The 7,757-nt window shown below is 51.1% G+C and overlaps 1 protein-coding gene across 1 annotated transcript in view; it reads left to right on the top strand.

The window, feature by feature from the left end:
• The window catches only part of LOC119323726 (F-box/kelch-repeat protein At3g61590-like), a 74,175-nt gene extending 72,941 nt beyond the window's left edge, over positions 1-1,234 (top strand). The window contains exon 3 of the mRNA XM_037597430.1: positions 1,152-1,234. The gene's annotated coding sequence lies outside the window, so the exon portion shown is untranslated. The remainder of the gene's footprint in view (positions 1-1,151) is intronic.
• Positions 1,235-7,757: the final 6,523 nt, after the last annotated feature.

The following is a 7,757-nucleotide window of genomic DNA, read 5'->3' as shown; positions in this document are numbered from 1 at the left end:
ACGACGGGTGTGGGATTGCGTGGGGCCGGCGGGCGTGGGGGTGGGGCCGGCGCGGCGCGACCGACAACGCGTTGACTGCGAGCGGCCGCTTTAATTTTTTTCCCTCCCGGGCGGGCGGCCGGCCTGTATTCATATACGTATACCTCCGTCTGTTTTTTTTTTTGCGGGCGGGCGGGCCGGCGGGGCAATCTTATGCCCATCCTACCCTTTGTTATGAAGGGGTATTGGGCAATCTCAGCCCTCCTTGTGTTTACAGGGGGTCTACCGAAGCGGAAGTGATGTAAGTTACTGCCAGCTAACGATACCTGAACATTTGTTCCATGCTTCCTTTATTTATATGGCTTATAGCTATGTCATTACAAATTGCTGATTATTTTGGGCTGATAATTGTGAGAATTTTTGAAGAGCATGCCTTCGTGAATTGTTGTACTACTATTTACCGTTTTGCTTACAGTTAAGTTATTCAGTTTTATGGACAATTAGTCTAGTTTTAGGCAGTTTGCTTAAATATTGTCTCAGCATATCTCTCACTGCCAGTCTAATCTGCACATGTATGGAAATTGGTTTGACTGATGCCATAATTGCCCTGCAGGTATGAGAGTTACGTTCCGGCGGCTGAGATGCAGAAGTGGCTTGTTTCATGAGATCCACACGGAAATTTACCCTCTATCTAGGATGCAGTTGTCAGCTGTGAAGTGGACTCGTAGGAATGATCACTTATTTTGCACAATCATGTCTTGTTATCTGTAGTCAGTTGGCCAACTGACATGACGACGTAAGACTTGCTTGTATTAATCAGTACCTTTCACTTGATTTTGCTTGCTTGCATTCTGGGCGTGTTCGTATTTTCACAGTTTTCTTTTGATTGATTTTCCATGTTGCATCTGGCGAGGAGAATTCCGCGTAAAATTTCTGCTTTTTGTCACATTTTGTGTGTTTGTTTTTACGTCGTTCTGACTAATCAATGTTGAGTTGCTTGCTTTCACTGGGATTCAGGGAGCCCTTGAGTGAGATTGCTAATGTGTTATCCTCTTATGAAATGTTTGAGATCTGAAGAACTTCACACATTTTATTGACTGGTTCGGCAATTACAGCCGTTCAACATTATACGATCCCATGATCCACAGGCTATTCAGCTCCTTATTTTGCAGGTTGCTTGGCATTAAACCTGGCCCCACCTCTTGAAGCACTCAACTTTACAATCCGCAACGCCTTCCGCATCTGCAAAATGGCCAACGTGAGCACAAGATCATCAGCTAGAACAGACGATTCTTCTTTTTTTGCATTGTTAATAAGAATGCCTGTGAGATGTTTCTGATTTCCTACTCCATGAACCCCTCGTATGCCCACTGATATTATGGCCTCTATTAGTATCAGATATAGCCAATAACTGATATTCTAGCCTCTGTTTGTGATGTTGGTTTCGTCTAATAATGCTGTGATGATTCAAATTTGCCGATCTCCATGTTGGATGAATGGCAACTACATTCACTGGAGGGCCAAAGGCCAATACATATACATGTGTAGGGTAAAGTGCAAGGGACCCCTTATACAATGGGGATAAACCGAAAAGGGCTATACACATCTAACACCCCCCTCAAACTCATGGTGGATCAACAACACTAAGTTTAGAGAGAAGAAAACTATGCTGCGCGCGAGTCTGAGCCTTCGTGAAAAAGTCCGCCAACTGTAACTCACAGGGCACATAGTGAAGAGCAAGGGTCTGATCTTGCACAGCGGCACGCACAAAGTGGGCATCCACACCGATGTGCTTGGTGAGCTCATGCTTCACCGGGTCACGCGCAATACTGATAGCGCCAGTACTGTCTGACAATAAGGGAGTCGAGGTAGTAGCAGACACACCAAAATCCTCAAGGATCCACCGTAACCAGATCACTTCAGCCGTCAGCATGGCCATGGCTCGCAACTCAGACTCTGTACTCGAGCGAGAAACTGCAGTCTGTTTCTTGGTCTTCCAGGCAATAAGAGAGCCACCAAGAAAGACACAATAAGCAGATGGCGAGCGTCGATCAGAGGGATCACTAGCCCAGGTAGCATCTGAGAAGGCCTGGAGCTCAAGAGAGCTGGAGCAGGGAAAGAAAAGGCGCTGAGAGATCGTGCCACGAAGATATCGTAGAACACGGAGGAGATGACTATAGTGGACAGAGGTGGGGGTGAAACAAACTGACTCAGAATGTGGACGGGATAGGAGATGTCAGGACGCGTAACAGCAAGATAGACAAGACTGCCAACAAGGTGACGATAGCGAGTGGGATTAGGAAGAGGGTCACCATTAGAGGCACGAAGCTGAACGTTGAGCTCCATGGGAGTCACAACGGTGCGCTCATCACCGAGAGCAGCACGAGCAAGGAGATCCTGAATATATTTTTCTTGGGAGATGTAGAAGCCATCAAAGGTCGAGGAGATCTCAATCCCAAGAAAATAGCGAAGTGGACCAAGATCAGTCATGAGAAACTGGTCGCGAAGGCGAGCCTTAACAAAGGCAATATAATCAGAGTCGTCACCAGTGATGATCATGTCATCAACATAGAGAAGGAGAAGAGTCCGGCCACGAGGAGATGTGTGAACAAACAATGCGGGAACATGATCACTGGGCAAGAAACCAGCGGTGATCACCACAGAGGCGAAGCGCTCAAACCAGGCGCGAGGGGCCTGTTTGAGACCATATAGGGAGCGGCAAAGTCTACAGAACATACCATCAGGAGCATAGTACCCCGGTGGTGGCTGCATATAAACCTCCTCACGCAACTCACCATTGAGAAAAGCGTTCTGAACATCAAGTTGAGAGATAGACCACTGGCGGACAGAAGCCATAGCAAGAAGAGTGCGGACAATGGTCATGTGGGCCACAGGAGCAAATGTCTCACCATAATCGCGCCCCTGCTCCTGCTGAAAACCATGGGCCACAAGACGAGCTTTGTAGCGCTTAAGAGAACCATCGGAGCGAGTCTTAAGCTTGTAGACCCACTTGCAGGTGATGGTACAGACACCGGAAGGGAGGGGAACCAGATCCCATGTGCCAGAACGCTCAAGGGCAGCAAGCTCTTCGGCCATCGCAAGTTTCCATTCAGGCTGAGTCATGGCAGTGCGATAGGAAGTGGGCTCAGTCAGAACAGAGAGACCGTACCGATCAGGGGAGTAGCGATCAGGCGGGGGGCGAGGCCGAGCATGGAGGTTGTGAACCGGGGAGGCGTGGGAGGAGGTGCACCAGAGGTGGAAGGCTCGTCAGAGGAGACATCCTCAGTACGAGATCGACGAGTATAGTGGAGAGGAAACAGGGAGAGAGGCCAACGGATTGGAGAAGATGGGGGAGAGGTGGAGGAGGAGGATGGAGGAGATGGAGAAGACGGGGTCGGTGATGAATGGGAAGGAATGAGAGGTGCCGGAGGAAGAGGTGACACATGAGGCACATAACAGGGTGTATCGGGAAGAAGGAAAGAAAGGTCGTCCACAGAAAAACGCGAGGAAGAAGAACGGGGATAGTAAGAGCAAGACTCGTCAAAGGTCACATCACGCGAGATGCGCAAGCGACGACCCACTGGATCCCAACATCGATAGCCCTTGTGCTCATTACTGTAGCCAAGGAAAACACACTCAACCGACTGAGCAGTCAGTTTGGTGCGTTCTCGGGGGGCAAGAAGAACATAGCAGACGCATCCAAACATATGAAGAGCTGAGTAGTCAGGAGAGCGACCAGTGAGACACTCCATAGGAATGCCACCCTGCAGAGCAGTCGATGGCTGAATGTTGATGAGATAGGTGGATGCGGAAACAGTCTCAGCCTAAAAATGGGGTCGAAGGGAAGCAGCAATCATCAACGCACGAGCCGTCTCAAGCAAATGACGATGCTTTCGCTCGGCAACGCCATTCTGAGCATGAGCACCAGGACAGGAGAACTGGGCAAGAGTACCCTGTTCCGCGAGGAAACCACGCAACAACTGAGAGATATACTCTCCAGCGGAGTCAGCATGAAAATTACGAATGGGCGTGGCAAACTGGGTGTGAACCATAGCAGCAAAACGTTTGTATATAGGGAGAACCTCGCTACGAGATTTCATGAAGTAGAGCCAAGTGTAGCGAGAGAAATCATCAATAAACAAAACATAGTAGCGATGACCACCTTTCGAATCAAAGGGAGCAGGACCCCAGACATCAGAATGAACTAAGTTAAAAGGACGCTGAGATACAGACTCACTAGTAGGATAAGGTAACCGGGTCTATTTTCCAAGTCTGCAACCATTACAATGTAAGGAGACATCTCCACATACAGACCCTAAGAGGCCCTGACGAACTAAGGAAGACAAGCGAGAGCCACAGATGTGACCAAGTCGATGATGGCACTGCTGGAAGGACGCAGACGAAGAGGCAGCAAGAGCATGAGAGCTGGCAGAAGTGGTGGCAGCGGAAGGAACACAAAGCCAGCCAACCTCCCAAAGGCCCTCTGACTCACGGCGCCGGGGGCCAGCACCAACCAAAGCCTTGGTGCGACGATCCTGAATGGAGCAAGAGTCGATATCAAGAATGACATGACAACCAGAATCAGTAAGTTGGGCAGCGGAAAAAAGATTCATGGTAAGGCGAGGAACATGTGAAACACTTGGAACAGAAAAAGAAGGAGTGGAAAGAATACCACGACTAGCAACAGGAAGAGATGTGCCATCGGCAGTAAGAACATTAACAGGCGAATTAAGAGGCCGAAGAGAAGACAAGGCGAAAGAATCAGAAGACATATGAAAGGAGGCTCCAGAATCCAGAACCCACGAAGATGTACCTGACTGTGTAGATGCCTCTGATGGTGAGGAGGAAGGGGCAGTCACATCAGAAGCAGAGCCAGTCGACGAGGAGCCTGAGGAAGCCAGAAGACGCTTGAGGCGAATAATGTCCTGGTTAGTGAGTGATGGAGTCGAGGATGACATAGGAGGCCTGCTGGAGGTGGAGCGCCTCTGGTCTCGCTTCTTCTGGCGACAGTCAGACTCTGGGTGACCCGGCCGGGAGCAATAACCACAGACGGTGTCATGGCGCGACGTGCCCTTCTCAGCATAAGGAGGACGGCTGACCCCCCCTGGAGGAGTAGGCAGGAGTGGTGGAGCGGTGAGGCGAGCAGATGACACAGGAGCTCGGACGGCTAGCACTGACGGAACCAGAAGCAACCCAGTAGAGCGAAGACGAGTCTCCTCAGCACGGAGCTCGGCAAGTACCTCCGAGATAGGAACACGACCACGAGCAAGCAAGTGAGCACGTTGAGGCTCAAACTCAGACCGGAGACGAGATAAGAACTCATGAACCCGCTGAAACTCCAGATCAGACCGAGTAGTCTGACAACAACGACATGTTCCACAAACAACTGTCCGAAGAGAGTCAAGCTGGCGCCAGATGGCAGAGCACTATGAATAGAACTCATCAACAGAAGAATCACCTTGCTGAAGTGCATGCTCCTGACGCACCACAGATAGGTAAAGAGCATCACCAGAGGGCTGATAGCGCTGACACAGATAAGACCACATCGCTGCAACTGTGCTAAGTCCCATGAACTCCGAAGCAAACTGAGGGAGAACACTCGCAGTGAGAACAGCAGCCGCTCGAGCATCATCATTGCAACACTGAGTGTAAGCAGACAGATCATCCCGGTAGACAGTAAGAGCATCAGAATAGGCAGATATCTGCTAATCATAAGTAGCAACTACAGCATCATCAAGAGTCTTGGCTGCATCACGATCAGCCTGAGAAGCATCAGGAGCAATCATCGGCGGTGCTGGCGGAACAGGCGCCACCGGAGCAACAGGACACGGCGGACATGGTACCTCGCCAGAAAGAACACCCCACAGCAGAAGGCCGCGCATATGAATACGCATGAAACCGGCAAACTCAGCATAGTTGGTGCCATCAAAGATCACCGAGCAGCGAGGAACAGCCACATAGCCCGAAGATGACATACTGAGGTATCCCTTTGTGTTGTTTCTGCCCTTTTTTTGAAGTCAACATGTACAGGAAAACCCAATCTGGATTGAGAGAAACACGAGCGCTCGCTCACGCCCTCGCTCGGGCAATCGAGGCGAGCAGGGCCAGCGGCTTGAGCTCGAGCAGAGCGGGCGGGTTGGGGACCCCCGCTCGAAGCAGAGCAGTCGGGTGGGGAACCTCCGCTCGAAGCAGAGCAGCAGCCGAGCAGGCCCGAAGGGACAGCGCCTAGACGGAGAACTCAAGCGGCGGCCTGCCTCAAGCCAAGCGGAGCAGGGGAACACCAGCGGCCCGGCGGTAGGAGGCGCGGCAGCAGGGTGGAGCAGACCGGGACGGACAGAGCCGCGGCGAGGAGGTCCGGGGCGGCCTGATTCGTCGGGAGGAGAGCCAGGACGGTCAGAGCCGCAGCGAGAAGGTCCGGGGCGGCCGGTTTCTCGGAGAGGAGAGCCGGGACGGCCGGATCCGCGACAAGAAGAGCCGGCCCTGGCTGTGGGCGAATCGGGGGAGGAGCTAGCACGGAGTTGCAGCGTGCGGGAGAGAAGGGAACCTAACATCTGATACCATGTTGGATGAATGGCAACTACATTCACTGGAGGGCCAAAGGCCAATACATATACATGTGTAGGGTAAAGTGCAAGGGCCCCTTATACAATGGGGATAAACCGAAAAGGGCTATACACATCTAACACTCCACAACAGTGAAACTAATTTTTATTGCTCGAGTCATACAAAGTCGCAGATATCAATTTGATGGCTTTTCCATGTCCTGCGGGTATCAGAGTTACGTTTTGGTGGCTGAGATGCAGAAGTGGCTCGTTTGATGCGATGCACACGGAAATTTACCTTTATGTAGGATGTAGTGGTCAGCTGTGAAGTGGACTCGTAGGAATTAATCACTTATTTGCTCAAACCCGTCTTGTTATCAAACACAGTCAATTGACCAACTGACATGGAGACATAAGAATTGCTTGTATTAATCAGTACCTTTCAGTTGATCTTTGTTTGCATGCATTCTGTGTGTGTGTGTGTGCATATTTTTATTGTTTTGTTTTGCTTGCTGTTCCATGTTGTCTCTGACGGAGAGAATTCCGCATCAAATTTAATTTCTGCTCCTGTCCCATTTTGCATGTTTGTTTTGTATCTGGTTCTGACTGATCAATGTTGAGTTGCTTGCTTTCGCTGGATTCAGGAAGGTTTCTGTGAGACTGCTAATGTTTTAACCTGTTATGATATAAACATGCCACTTTGAGATTTGCAAAACTTAACACAAGTGATGCGCCGACGCGCGGAAACACATGTTGCTTCTCACGCACTTGCTGTTGTTGCTGCTGCCGAGGGCGTCCTCTGAAGCTGCCGCTGCCATTAGAGGGAGAGGGCTGCCGGTCACCGCGGTCACCACTACGGCCGTGCCCCCTTCCTCCTCGCCCGCGATAGGATCTGCCGCGGGATGAGCCACGGCCTCTGTAGACTGCATTAGCGGATGTATGAAACCCGCCTGAAGAAGAGTCGCCCAACATCTCCATCCTTTGATCAAAGGCAGAGATCTGAGCAAAAAGATCATCGGCGGTGATGCTGTTCTTGACAGCGCCGATCGCCGCCACCACGGAGTCGTAGTCGCGGTCCAGACCTGCAAGTATCACTAGTAGAAAAGGGGGCAATGGTGCAGGCCGGGTAAGCCCATTAGTCCCGGTTCAATCCAGAACTGGGACCAATGGGGGCATTGGACCCGGTTCGTGAGCCCCGAGGGCCGGCCGGGCCACGTGGGCCATTGGTCCCGGTTC

Source organism: Triticum dicoccoides, chromosome 6B (genome assembly GCF_002162155.2).
Source record: "Triticum dicoccoides isolate Atlit2015 ecotype Zavitan chromosome 6B, WEW_v2.0, whole genome shotgun sequence".
Lineage (NCBI taxonomy): Eukaryota > Viridiplantae > Streptophyta > Magnoliopsida > Poales > Poaceae > Triticum > Triticum dicoccoides.
This window is presented reverse-complemented; position numbering and strand designations above follow the sequence as displayed.